Source organism: Athene cunicularia, assembly GCF_003259725.1.
Source record: "Athene cunicularia isolate RWA chromosome 3 unlocalized genomic scaffold, athCun1 chr3_part1, whole genome shotgun sequence".
Taxonomy (NCBI): domain Eukaryota; kingdom Metazoa; phylum Chordata; class Aves; order Strigiformes; family Strigidae; genus Athene; species Athene cunicularia.
In genome coordinates, this window is record NW_020799097.1 from 22,229,935 (window position 1) to 22,245,468 (window position 15,534).

Here is a 15,534-nt window from a genome sequence, read left to right on the forward strand (position 1 = left end):
CTTGCAACTTCATCTTATGATTTTCTTTTATCTGTAATGAGTGAAAACTTACTTTTATTTCCAATCAGCTACTTAGTTTTCAGAGGGTTAAGGCAAAAAAACCTCTTAAGCATGAAGAAAATTTTTTGGTAAAAGGATTGGTCTTTGCATTTAACAAGTGCTGAGCGGTGCAAGGTCTCTTTTTTATCTGAATGACCTTCCTTAGTCTAATCATGTATTTTTGCAGCTCGAGTTGCATAATTTGATTCCCATTGATCATTAATTTAGGGAGAATATTGATACATGCTATGCAAAAAAAGCCAACACTGGGCTTCCAAGTGGTTCAGTGTTAATATGATCACACAACTCTTTGCCCATGCTCTGTCTAGTTCATAAATGCTAAGTTCACTTGATACCATCCTTGAATCATCTGTTCAGTCTGTCAGCTGTAACATCAGTGCACAGTTACTTTTTATCTTTTGATTGAGTACTTCTCTTAAAATTGATAACTCTGTCTCCCTAAATTATGGATTTCCTTTTAAAAAAAAATAAAATTCATTGGCTTTTTTTTCTCCTGCTTTGCAGAGAGGATTGATTTTTAGCACTGCTTCTGCAAGAGTATATTTGAACATGGCACCATGAGCCTGTTGGGAATAACTAGGTATAAATAGCACTAATGAGCAAACAAGTGTTTAATCCAGGTTGGGGCTTATTAGTGTAGGAAATGCCTAAATCGTAAAAAAAAACCAATATGTGAATGAAGGGTTGGGGTGGTTTTTTTGTTGTTTGTTTTGTTTGTTTAGTTTGGTTTGGTTTGGTTTTTTGTTGTTTTTTTTTTTTTTTTGTGAGCTGTTTATTTCCAAATTGCTTGTAACTAATCTCATGAATTTGGCTTTTTCAAAATGCCAGAATGTTGAAAGGTGATGGAGTAAGAGAAAATACTTGAGGTCAAGAAGGCAATAGCGTTCATAGTGTCTCTCTTCAATTTACAGCATGAACAAATGAGTTTGGACTCACTTTTCCTATTTGTATGTCTCCTGCTTAAATATACATAGGAAAAGTTCAATATTGTTCATTGGCATTACAAATCTGTCAAAATATAAAATATGCTGTGAGGTACAGGATTAGGGCTGGATCCCTGCTTGTGAATGACCTTATCCAAGATTTTCATCATGTACATTACTTAGTCTATCTGTCTTCACATTGACAGCAGTTGCCCACAGCCACATGTGTTGTGAACCATTCATCTGGATTCCTTCTGGTCTGAAAATCCCATGCCTGGAAGTTATATCAGATGCTCTGAGTTTGATCCCTCCCTGTTCACTTTACAGGTCTCCTCTCTGAAATGGTTCTGGTCATTGCATGGCCTGAAGAAAGACAACAGGCTGAAACAATCCCACAATTTTTGGGCCCTTGACTTATAATTGTTCTCTCTTTCCCACAGAGATGTATGATTGATTCCTAGAAGGTTCCATAACTCACATAAACACAAAGAAGTCAAATGCTATGACAATGTGCTGTAGCAACTGGGAAAAATGTGAATGTCCAGTTCAGCTTTAAACTTCCACAAACATTTCCAGGGAAAAAAAAAAAAAAAAAAGCAATTTGTCACATACTCATCAGCTAGCTGTTCCTCCTACGGAAAAAGTAGCAATATTTTATTTCCAAAAAGCCAAGTTTAGAAACAGAAGTATTGTGGAAAATAAATGAGCTACAGAAGGACTCTGCTCAAAAGAGCATGTGGACTATGAACCAAGTATGCTGAGCTTGTGTGACTGTGTACCTGTCTAATGAAAAAGACCCCATTACTGTCAAAGGTAAATACCTCCTAGCATCCCCAAGAAGAATTTTTCTCACTTTCCGAAAGGAAAACATAGGGACAATATGAAAAAGTCTCCCATAACTACCTTGAAATAATCAAACTCAGAGTTTGGATGCAGTCATACCTTTTTCCCCCTTCTTTTTCTAGCCCTCTGGGTGCCCTGGTTTGCAGGGCATGGACACACAGGTTTGTGCCATGGTAACAAGCCACAGGATGCTTTGGCCAAGTTCTGGATGACTTTAGAGATTAAGAGCTCAGAGGGCATTATGTAGTGCGGTCACAACTCACTTTACATGCAGCCAAAGTAACTTTCCCTAATATTTATTAATTAGTCTTTAAAAAATTCTAAAAACTTAATGAGATTAGAAAACTCTGAACAGTCTGGATTTCAGACTATTATCCTGTCTCCTGATATATAAACTTAAATACAAGATATTAATAAATTATGCTAATTCTCTCTTGGCTACTTAGCCGCCAAATTTCTGTTGGTTTTATTTATTTATTTTTAAACTAATGTAAGGCAGGCTAATTTTTCACATAATGTAAAATGTATGAGGCTTTAGAGAGGTAAAGTTAAGCAGCTTTCAAGGACCTAGATCACTTTAATGCTGCCTCATTTAAAGAAAGAAATAAATCTTGGAGAGTTTGAACCAATAACTAAGAGACTGAATATGAAACCATAAAAGAAAAGTATTATGGAGACCAGGACCAGTTCTGGTTAATGTGCTCTGCCTGAGCCACACTTACCTGTTCTTTCAAGCATGTAATTCATATGCTCAATACAGCACTCAAAGAGTCTCAGTTTTACTGAAAAAACCCACTCTATTACAAACTTGACGAAGGACATACTCCTCTCTCTAAATCAGGTATTTAATAATACCTGATTATTAAAGATCACCTCCATATCATTTTTAAGCTTCTAAATTTCAAGTGAAGTTCTGGTCCTACTGAAGGCAGTAAGACTTTTGCTGTTGGCTCAAGTGCCTATTTTGAAAAATTCTTTACTTTTTCCACAGGTGATCAAAGTTGTGCAACACCGAGACAGACAAGGTGACAGCATTGCTGGGACCTTTGTGCTATAGCCCTTGGAGAAACAAAGACTTAAAATTGCTTCTTTTAGAATTCAAACCAATAGAAAGTGTATTTGTAAATATATATTATCAATAATTATCTTTTTCATCAAAGAAGCCTGGAAAATGTGAAGCCCAGTGAATGAATATTTTAAAAGGAAGGTGTGAAAACAGGAACTAGATTGGAAAGTATTTTAAAACATCAATTATAGCAGATTCTGCCATTGCAAACACTATAATATTGTGCAGAAATTTCATTCTACTACTTCCTGTTGCAAACAGATTTCAAGAACAGTCTGTCTAGTTTGTTGGGTTTTTATTCTTTTGGTACAGGCCTACTGCATCAGACAAGGCTAGTTTCACTGAATTGGCCGTTCATGAAGACCTTGATTTAACAGTGTGGCATTCCAGAAGTGTCTGTGCAGTTTATAGTGCATTATATATAGATAGCTCTTGCAATTGGCTGTTGCGTGCTTGTTGTGATGCACTGCAGAAGTAATGAAATAGGGTACAAAAAGCAAAAAAAAAAAGGTAGTATTTAAATTATGCAATCAATGAGTCATTAATAAATTGTTAAAATATTCTAGATTCTACCCAGAGAAGCTGTGGCTGCCCCCTCCCTGGCAGTGTTCAAGGCCAGGTTGGACGGGGCTTTGAGCAACCTGGGCTAGTGGAAGGTGTCCCTGCACATGGCAGGGGATTGGAACTAGGTGGTCTTTAAGGTCGCTTCTAACTCAAACCATTCCATGATTCTATGATACTTACAGAAAGATTGCATGTCCTGTGATAACTTCTTCACATAGCCTACTTAAAACACACTCTGCAGGCTCAAAATTGAATTAGACAATTACTCTTGTGATCACCTTTCTCTTATTTTTGTTCATTGTTTTACAATCACAGTTGTAATCCAACCAACAGGAGGCAATAAATTCCAAATACTAAGTTGTCTTTTAACTTCTGTTTGTGCAATGTCCAACACAAAAGGACATCAAATAAAAACTAAAAAATAAAGACTGACAAAACATCCCAGTGATCTATCAGCAACATCCTGTGCTGGCATATATTTTCAAAGTTTTCTCTTTGTGTTCCCTTTTCCAATTATAAAGCAAAAGATAAAAGGCATGATAGTGAAATACGGTAGGACCTGGGAAGTTGCTGGCAGAAAACTGCGCTTATTTTTAAAATGTGAAACCTTTAATAAACAGGAAATGGTATTGTGGGGTACATTCCAAGAACTAGAGAGCTGCAGATGAAATATGAATTTTTGAGAGAGAGACTGAAAAGAAAACAAATGCCTTTGAATATAGTTTTACAATAAGTTTGTAAGTCACTATGTGCATACTGAATAGGTAAAAAATCTTATTTGTTAAGGACTGTTTTAACAGTATCACCTTTCTGTGTTGTTTCATAGCATCCAGATGTGCTTGGGAGTATACTATATGATAGTACCTGATGTATAAACTTTTGCTTTTTACATCATTTATCATTCCACTGCTGATACCAACATACTAAACCTCTGGTTAGCTACCTTTGTAAAGAAGTTTAAAATTAAAGCTGGAAATCTACTCTGATGCAAGAATGGTAAGAGCTAATATGTGAAATCCCAGCTGGAGTACAATCAGTACATGTTTGGGGGACTTTACATGTCAGGGACTTAAGTGGGTGAAGGACTTCATACCAAGCTTTATCTATCACTCTAAATGCATTCAGTTTTGGGACAGCAAGAAAAAGGGGCTTCACTGATGCATCCAAACTATTAGGTGCTTTGCTGCTAATGAGGATGGCTCTGATTCATATAGGTGGGAAGTATATGTGATATGACAGATAGATATTTTTTTGTTTAAATATTGATATAGACCTGAAGAACATTCTGTGAGTCAGATGAAATCTAGATTTTTTTTCCCTGAACATTAAGGATTGTCTGTCCAGGATGCAGTGAATAATTTGCAGGTTTTGCTGCTTGCTTTTTAAATTAGAGGTATATTTTGGTATAATATCATTAAACAGAATGAAAAGTTAATTAACATTATTAGATTAAATTTGTATCTATTCATTAAATACCAGTTCTAAGCATAGATTTTGCAGAGTATTTCATGTAGCTCTGAAGTCTGATCATAGTTCTTTTATAGTTTGCTAGAAGGAGAGCTAATAGGGTACTGTCGGGATTTGAGCCCAGTTCTGAAATGTACTGATTTCTGAATTGTTGTGATTACAAATACTAATTTTGATGGTAGGAATAACATCTAGCTGTGTGGCAATTTTCTGACATTTCTAAACATAGTATTTCTTTGTACACCTGCACTGTGTCCCTAGTGAGCTTGTAAGCTGCTCAGCTGCTCTTGTGTGCTGTTTACGTTTCTTACAGAGCTTTCTGTTGTGTGGAGGATTGCTAGATTTCCATCAGTTAATTTTTCTCATCTCAGTGTTGAAGACTAATTGGCTATTCTGTTGCTAACTGTATGCAGCCCTTATCTCAAAATACAACATCATTCCTAGACTTAGTTTATTCTTTAAATTATTTTTTGAGTCTATCCTTGTTTTTGTTCCAAAGAGTAACTTTTGTTAGGTGACTAATAACATTATGTTTAGTAAATACAATTCTTCATTATCGTTGCTGATTCTGTGTTTTGTGGTAGATGATGTTCCAATCACAGCATGTGCTCTGTCTCCTATGTATAGCTTCCAGCTGCAGTACAAATTTTTCCCCTTTTATTTAAACAATTTTGATCGTCCCTGGTGATTAGTCTTGCAACAAATGCATGGCATTATGCCACTTTGGCATAGCCCAGGGTATCTCATGATTCATGTTTAGAGCAGAGAACTCCAGGGTTTTCTGCTGCATAAGCAGTACAACTCTTCTACGCAGTTTCATGACATGAACTTTGTTATTACCCTATATATGTCTGCATCCAGAACTCTTCACAGTTATGTTTGAGATCCTGCAGAAGGAGACAAGATATCAAGAGAATTGGGAAAAGGCAATCACAATGCTTGACTGTAAACAGAACAAAGAGAACAATCTGGCAATTGCTGTCAGTTAACATCAATCCTCAGAAGAATTCTAGTGCAAAAAGTCAAATAGAGTAGAGGAGCAAAGCACTAGCTGTCATGTATCTTATATTTGATGCAGTATACTGTCTAGGGTACTTTTATTAACAACCTAGATGATGGAATAGAGTGAATTTATTGTATCTTCATATGTTCCAAAACTGGGAGAGACAGCTCATACAGTGGAGGATGGGATCAGAATTCAAAATTATAATCATAGTGGCAAAGCATGTGAAAATATAAAGCAGAAATTATTTACTGCAGTGATACAAAATGAGGACAGCTGCTTTGGTAGCAGTTTTACAGACAAAGCTGAACATGAACCCAAGGTGCTATGAAAAAAGCAACCACAAGATAAAGTACAGCCAGAAAGATGTGTGAAGTAATCCTGTACTCAGGAATAAATGAGGCCTCTGGTAGACTAGCCAGATAGAAAACTGCAGCTTGGGGCATTGTACTTCAAGAACTACATGGTCCAGTAGAGACCATCCAAAAGAAATTAATGAGATGGATTACAGTTCTAGAAAATTTGACCTCTTTTGCTGTTGGAAAACACTTTAAAATGGCAAAGTTAGTGAAGAACTGTCATAGATTTCTTGGTAAGTAATGGAACCTCCACCACTGGAGGTTTTTAAGAACTGGTCAAACAGCTCTTAGAAACAATGTAGGTATCTTTTATCTTACCTGGGGACTACGTAGATAAACTCAATGACCTCCCATGGTTCCTTTAGCCACATTTTTCTATTATTCTGTGATTATTAAAGCATAAGTTCAAAGTTGTGATCACAGCTGAGTTAAACACTAAAGAAATGGTTAATATTTCTTCATGGATCATCACATATATAGATGTTGACAAAAAGAGTCAGGGAGCAGAGGACTGGCTGATTCTTCAGGGCCAGGGAGCCAGGGAGACCCAGCGCAGGTTGTCCCCTCATCTATGGGGCACATTTGCAGGGAGGCTGAATGCAGGCAAGGCAAGCAATGAACCAGGAACAGAGTCTGCCCAGAGGCTCCAGCCCAGAGCAAAAGGAGATGTAGCCAGAAACAGGGTTGGAGACAAGGCTATAACATGGGTCCAAAGTTGTCCCAGGAGCCAGGCCCAAAGGCAGGACTGCAGGCAACCTGCAGCCTATGTCCAAGGGGCCCATCGAGGAGACAAGCTACCAACAGCACAGGTCTCAGGGCCACCAAGGAGACACCCACACACCTATAGCATTGCTCAGGCAGGGACTGAGGGCTCTGAAGTGAGCTGAAATGGGGCTCCTCCTAGGCAGTGGATGGGGTGAGGCCCTAGGGGATGCTGGGCAAGTCACTGAGGGCAGTTAGTGCCCTCAGGGGCCTGACAAAAAATGTCTTAAAGGATTGTGCATTATTTTCTTTTGTTCTTTGTTAGGAACTTTAGCTTGATAGATACTGAGGTGTGTTAAAATTATCATACAAGCTCTTTTCTTGAGAAACTGGGGGTTTGAGTTCCAAGCATGCAATTCTGCCTTGTGTTTGTAAGTGATTTTTGCTTTTATAAATGAAATTATGAAGTTAGGAATATTTTACTAAATGTAAATAAGCAATAATGAATGTTGAGAACTTTTGTTTGATTTGGATGGTTTTGGCAAGCATAATATAGTTATCCAGATGGAGTTGTCAATGTTGCTGATGTTGAGGTATTAAACTAGTTGTTAGTTGTGAGACACTTGTGGAGGAATTAAAATTCTTCCACAGTCTTCTAAGCAAGTCACTGTTGGAGCTTTGTCTTATCATCTGTCCTTACTTATGTTTACACCTCTATCAAGGAATGTGCTTCTGTCTGACTTTATTATTTAAAGATAGGTTCTACCATTTTTCCCCATATTAAATAATAAGTCTGAAGAATAAAAGAAAAACTAAGAGTAGCAGAATCAGGACCTTGAAATAATTTGACTGACAGAATCTCACAGCAACTAGAACTGAATCTATTCTTCAATATACTAATATTTTTGAACCCTTATAAAAAGGGTGTTATATTATTTTTCTCCTTACTACTGAACCCATGCCTACACTACATGCACTACAGTCATGGTCTTTGAATTTTCTTCCTCTAAATTTAGACTAAACATTTAAGCAGAATGTAAAGGTTTTATGTTGGGTGGTTTGTATTCAGCTTAAACTACTTGGTGTCACCTTAACAATAAAACCGGGATAGTGTAACAGGTGCTTATTGTCTTGTTCTTCCTCATTGTTTTTCAGATGTTATGTTTTGGCATATGTTAGTGGCTGTCAAGGGGATATTATTGATCTGCTGAGACATCTGCTCCACTCACATTAATTTGACTATTCTTTCATGAAAGATGAGTTCCTTATGACTTCCCATTCCTAGCACAGTAATACTGACCAGGTCTTTGCATCTGGAAATTAACATTATTTAAACTGCACCTCTAAATTATAGTTTGCTTCTAAATTAGTGTCATTCTTTTGTTGGAATTATCACATCGTAGACTATCTAATGAATAAAAATCTAAAGATTGAAGTGGTTAGTTTTACTTTTCAAATACATTTTAACTCATTATCTTTGATGTAAGCAGAAAAAAAGGAAAAATTTTTGTCATAAAAGATGCTTTAGAATATTTTATGGAATAACCATAAGCCAGGAAAGAACCAACTGACCTTCTTAAAAGAGGAAATGAATAAGTAGATCTAGTCAATATTTTCAGTCATATTTCTGAAAGAAAAATCTGATCATTTTGTTAAGTTGAGAAGGAGAGTGAAACTTGATAGGGAAGTGACATGTTACATTCAAGAATAGAAAACTGGCAGCCACCAGTTAAATCAGTAACCAGAACAGTACCTCCAGTTTCCTTCCTTTAATTTAATCTGTGATTTTAAAAAACCTTTCATATAATCCAACTTGGAAAATGCACTTTTATCTTGAATTAATTTAATGGAAATAGTATAGATTTAAAAACTCTTGAAGACACAACAGTCACAACAGTTCAAGAAATCTAACTTCCCTCTTGCTTGAGCTACCAACTGCTGTGGTTGGTTTAACTAAAGTATTATTTCTAAAAAAGTTATTTAATTTGTGTCTACAAATACATTTTACTTCAATACATTAATGAAACTCTGCTTTGAATATCAGTTCTGCTTTTCCCTGTAGTTCTCCTTATTCATGCTCCTTTATATCTTTGAAATACTAAACAGATTAGTGAGTAAACATTTACTAGCTGTGCTCTAATCTATGTGGGACTCAAAAAAGAGGAAACAAAACTTGGGATTTTCCACTCACTCCTCTTATCTCACCTGTTTTATGAGGTGGTTCATGACTACCTTATCCCTCGCTTATTGTGAAGAAAGACATTTCTCCTAGAAACTTGCACTATTCTCTGGTAACTGTTTAGCAGCAGTTACCTGCTATACTGACCCCTATATAGGACCTAAAGCATATCAAAATCTGTGGTGATGTTTACAAGGCTTGTACCGATAACACTGTATCAGGGAACCAATTCTTAGCTCTGATTTTAATCCTTAAGAGAAAGTAATGTCAGACCTTGTAAAGAAAGAGCAATGAATACTGAAAAGTGTTTTCTGTCTCAAGGCAGTGATACAATCTCTCTGAAAAAGATTATGTTTCCATGGACTTTGACAGAGTATGAAAAGTTAAAATCTAGTGTTACGCCTCAGATGATGCCATTATGAAAAAAAAAAATAAATCTGGAAAGTTCTGGAATATAATATATAAAATCACAGGTTTTTATATATGCACAGTTACATAGGTAGGTACATATATATTTCATTAGCAGAAGTTCTAGGAACCCAAAAGAAGGACATCATGTTTCTATCTATGCTAAACCAATTTGACTGTGCTATTTTCTCTGCTATCACTGAAATTCCAAATTATATTAGTATAATTATGAGTGCACAGTATAGGATCTGGTCTTCTTTCCATTGAAGTCAATGACAAAATTCCCATTAATTTAAATTGCCGTAAGAATGATCCCCAAATGTTCATATTAAACTGTTCACAAGCTGTGCCTCCTTCGTGTTAACCAGCAATGAATTTTGTTTGTCAGTGCAGCTGATCATTTTGCATTAAAATAATAATAAACAGATGTGATAACAGCCTGCTATTTTTCATTCCTTCAGTCAAATGCTTGATGTGATGGGCTGTGTGATTTCCTCATTTAATGAACTGCCAGCTAAAGATGCAAACACTGCAACTGACACAAATCAAAAATGTTAACAAAAAAAATCTTTAATATAATTTAAGAAATGTTTTTAGTGAAAGATGATTTGTTCATTGGTTTCCTTTTTCAAATAGCTTGTTAAGTTCTGTATGTTTAAATTTAAGCTTGTACCTCTGACAGAAGGAAATGGAACAAGGAGGAACAATGCATTTGGCTGGTTTTGGGTAATGCAACCACACGCTACATAAATAAATAAGTACAAGAATTCAAATTAGTAGTGGTTGCAGGCTTCCTTTAATATAGATTAATCAACAAATCACAGCCATCATTCTACTGTTCTTCCTAATTTTCATGTATGCAAGAGACCTTTTTGCTTCTATAGAACATGCATTCTATTAAATCCAAATTATTGTCTTAGAATCACAGAATCATTCAGGTGGAAGAGGCCTTTGGATCATCGAGTCCAACCATCAGCCCTACTCTACAAAGTTCCCCCCTACACCATATCCCCCAACATCTCATCTAAACGACCCTTAAACACATCCAGGGATGGTGACTCCACCACATCCCTGGGCAGCCTATTCCACTGTCTGATCACTCCTGTGAAAATTTTTTTCCTTATGTCCAGTCTGAACCTCCCCTGTTGCAGTTTAAAGACGTTCCCCCTTGTTCTGTCACCAATCACCTGTGAGAAGAGACCAGCACCAGCCTCTCTACAATGTCCTTTCAGGTAGCTGTAGAGAGTGGTGAGGTCTCCCCTCAGCCTTCTCCTCCTCAAAGAGTCCCAGCTCCTTCAATCACTCCTCATAGGATCTGTTCTCCAGGCCCTTCACCAGCTTCATTGCCCTCCTCTGCACTCGCTCCAGCACCTCGATATCTCTCTCGTATTGAGGTGCCCAGAACTGGACACAACACTCCAGGTGTGGCCTCACCAGTGCAGAGCACAGGGGGACTATCACCTCCCTACTTCTGCTGGTCACACTATGGGTGATACAAGCCAGGATGCCGTTGGCTTTCTTGGCCACCTGGGCACACTGCTGGCTCATGTTCAGCTGCTTGTCAGTTAGAACCCCCAGATCCTTCTCTTCCAGACAGCTCTCCAGCCACACCTCCCCAAGCCTGTAGCCATGCAGGGGGTTGTTGTGGCCCAAGTGCAGGACCTGGCACTTGCCCTTGTTGAAGTTCATCCCGTTAACGTTGTCCCACCGATCCAATCTATCCAAGTCTCTCTGTAGAGCCTCCCTGTCTTCATGCAGATCGACATTCCTGCTTAACTTGGTGTCATCTGCGAATTTACCGGTGATACACTCTATGTCCTTATCAAGATCATCAATAAAGATGTAGAACAGAAATTGTCCCAACACTGAGCCCTGAGGAACATCTTCTTACATGCATAACTAATCCATGGGAGCTTTTAGATATTTAGGCAGGGAAAAGAGCAAATCTTCCTCATCTTCCTTTTCTTCCATGGTAAATACTGCCGAAGGCTTTTTCCTCCTTCTCTTTAGATCTCTTTTACTTACCTTGTTGCTCTTGAGGACACTTAGCAAACTGTATTTCCATTAACCAACTGTTCAGAAGTAAAGGACAAGGAAAAACGTAATATTAACATAACATGACAGAAAAATTGTTAAAATGGTTCTACTGGCAACTAATACTTTTTTTTTCAGATAGCAAACAATGTTCATTGTCATATTATTTTACTGTTTTCTCCATAAAATTCTGGTGATGGTATATTAGTGACTACATAATGCTCTTCATGGATTCTTTCCTATAATACCATCCCTTAGAACAATGCTTTTTCTCATTACCATAGAAAACGGGATACGAATCTGCGTTACACAGAAAAATGGCTTGAAAACAGCCATCTAGATGAAAAAAGCAATCCCTGGAAGCATCCACCTATGTGCCACTAGAGTCAATGAACACTTTCAGACACCATGGAATTTGAGTCATCAAGATGACAAAAAAATCTCTACATCTTTCCAAAAGACAGACCCATCGGTATAGAATCATAGAATCGTTTAGGTTGGAAAAGGCCTTTAAGATCATCAAGTCCAACCATTAGCCTATCTCTGTCAAGTCTACCACTAAACCATGTCCCTGAGTGTCACAAATACACGTCTTTTAAATACCTCCAGGGATGGTGACTCCACCACTTCCCTGGGCAGCCTGTTCCAATGTTGTCAACTCTTTCGGTGAATAAATTTTGTGTAATATCCAATCTAAACCTCCCCTTGCACAACTCAAGGCCATTTACTCTTGTCCTATTGCTTGTTACTTCAGAAAAGAGACTGACACCCACTTCACTACAATCTCATTTCAGGTAGTTGTAGAAAGCAATATGGTGTCCCCTGAGCATCCATTTCTCCAGGCTAAACAACCCCAGTTCTCTCAGATGCTTCTCATAAAACTTGCTCTCTAGATGTTTCACCATCTTCACTGCCCTTCTTTGGATACACTCCAGCAGCTCAATGTCTTTCTTGTAGTGAGGGAACCAAACCTGAACATGGTATTTGAGGTGCGGTCTCACCAGTGCCGAGTACAGGGGTCAGATCCCTTCCCTGTCCCTGCTGGCCACGCTATTGCTGACACAAGCCAGGATGCCATTGGCCTTCTTGGCCCCCTGGGCACACTGCTGGCTCCTGTTCAGCCAGCTGTCAATCAACACCCCCAGGTCCTCTTCTACCAGGCAGCTTTCCAGCCACTCTTACCCAAGCCTGTAGTGTTGGATGGGGTTGTTGTGACCCAAGTGCAGGACACAGCACTCAGCCTTGTTGAACCAGTGGGCCTTGGCCCACTGACCCAGCCTCTCCAGATCCCTCTGCAGAGCCTCCCTACCCTCAAGTGGATGAACACTTCCACCCAACTTGGTGTCATCTGCAAACTGACTGAGGGTGCACTCAATCTCCTTCATCCAGGTCACTGATAAAGGTATTAAACAGCACTGGCCCCAATACTGAGGAATCACCACTTGTGACCAGCTGCCAACTGGATTTAACTCCATTCACCAGCACTCTTTGGTCCCAGCCATCCAGCCAGGTTTTTACCCATCAAAGAATACGTCTTTCCAGTAAGCCATAAGCAGACAGTTTCTCCAGGAGAATTCTGTGGGAAATGGTGTCAAAGGCTTTACTGAAATCTAGGTAGACAATATCCACAGCTTTTCCCTTATCCACTAGGCAGGTCACCTTGTCACAGAAGGAGATCAGGCTGGTCAAGCATACCTGCCTTTCATAAACCTATGCTGACTGGGCCTGATCATCTGGTTGTCCTGTACATGCCATGTGATGGCACACAAGAAGGTCTGCTCCATAACCTTCCCTGTCACTAAGGTCAGAATGACAGGCCTGTATCTCCCTCGATACTCCTTCCAGCCCTTCTTGTAGATGGGTGTCACATTTGTTAACTGGACATCCCCAGTTAGCCAGGACAACTGATAAATGATAGAAAGGGGTTTGGTGAGCACTTCCGCTAGCTACCTCAATACCCTTGGGTGGATCCCATCCAAAACCATAGACCTGTGTTTGTCTAAGTGGTGTAACATGTTGATAAACATTTCCCCTTGGATGATGTGGTCTTAATTCTGCTCTCTGTCCCTGTCTTCCAGCTCAGGAAGCTGCGTACCTTCTGATTTTACTATTAAAGACTGAGGCATTCAGTATCTCAGTCTTTTCCTCATCCTTTGTCACTATGTTTCCCTCTGCATCCAATAATGAATGGAGATTGTCCCTAGCCCTCCTTTTGTTGCTAATGTATTTATAGAAATATTTTTTACTTGTCTTTTACAGCAGGAGACAGATTAAGTTCTAGCTGGGCTTTGCCCTTCTAATTTTTTCCCTGCATAACGTCACAACATCTTTGTAGTCTTTGGGTTGCCTGCCTCTTCTTCCAAAGGTCATAAACTCTTTTTTTCCTGAGTTTCAGCCAAAGCTCTCTGTTCAGCCAGTCTTCCCCTCTGACTCATCTTTCAGCACATGAAGACAGCCTGCTCCTGTTCCTTTAAGATTTCTTTCTTGAAGAATGTCCAGCCTTCCTGGACTTCTTTACCCCTCAGAACTATCTCCTAAGGGACTCTGTCAACCAGTCTCCTAAACCGGCCAAAGTCTGCCCTGTGGAAGTCCAAGGTAGCAGTTCTGCTAACCCCGCTCCTTACTTCTCCAAGAATCAAAACCACTATCTTTTCATAATCACTATGCACAAGATGGCCTCCAACCATCACATCACCCACAAGTCCTTCTCTGTTTGCAAACCAGGTCCAGAGGGGAACCTTTCCTAGTTGGCTCACCCACCAGCTGTGTCAGGAAGTTAAGTTCAACACACTCAAGGAACCTCCTAGACTGTTTCTACTCTGCTGTATTCTATTTCCAGGAGATAACTGATAAATTTGTCACCCATGAGAACAAGGGCTAGTGATTGTGAGGCTTCTCCCAGCTGCTTACAGAATATTTCATCTGCTTCTTCATCTTGGTTGGATGGTGTATGATATCCACCTGGTTGGCCTTCCCCCTGATTATTACCAATAAACACTTAACCCTATCATCACCATTAAGTTCTAGAGAATCAAAACCTAACACACCGGGCTAACTCACTGTTTCTCCTTCCTTGCCTATCCCTTCTGAAGAGTTTATAGCCCTCAATTGCAGCACTCCAGTTGTGCAGGTCATCCCACTGTGTTTCTGTGATGGCAACTATATCATATTTTTCCTGCTGCACAGTGGCTTCCAGCTCCTCCTGTTTGTTGCCCATGCTGCATTCGCTGGTGTAGATGCACTTCAGTTAGGCTATTAATCCTGCCACCTATTTTGGGGGAGAAGCCCTAATTCCTATGTGATCGCTTCCATGGTTTCTAACCCATCAATAACCCTTGTGTCTTTGCTGCCACATGTATCTCCACCCCCTGCTTCCAAAGAGACGGCAGACTGATGGACCTTCCTAGCACACCATCCTTTGAACAATGGTGTACCACTCCCAGACTTATCTCTAGTAAGCCTGGTTTTATCCTTTCCCTCTTCAAGTTTAAAAGTCTTTCAATGAACCCTGCTAACTCCTGTGCAAAGATCCTTTTACCCCTTTGAGACAGGTCTACTCCACCTGTCACCAGCAGGCCTTGTTTTGTGTAAACCAACCCATGATCAAAAAATCCACCAGACTCAGAGCGAGGTATTGATCAGCTGTCTCTCCCTGTTTCTTCCTTCATCATTCCCTGCAGCTGGAAGAATAGAGAACACTACTTGTGTTCCTGACCCCTTAACCAGTTATCCAAAGACCCTTAAGACTCTCCTGGTTGCCTTCAGAGTTTTTGTTGCAACTTCATCTCTGCCTATCAGAAAATCAATAATGAATAATAATCTGAGGGCTGCACCAGGGTAGGAAGATTTCTATTCACATCTTTAGCCTGGTGTTGCTCTGGTACAGATCTCTAAATCCTCCCAGCTTTGTCTAAGGCCCCCAAGTG

General features: G+C 39.3%; 1 protein-coding gene across 2 annotated transcripts in view; it reads left to right on the plus strand.

The window, feature by feature from the left end:
• DLGAP2 (DLG associated protein 2) overlaps positions 1-15,534 on the plus strand; it is a 312,584-nt gene that overhangs the window by 103,753 nt on the left and 193,297 nt on the right. The window lies entirely within an intron of this gene.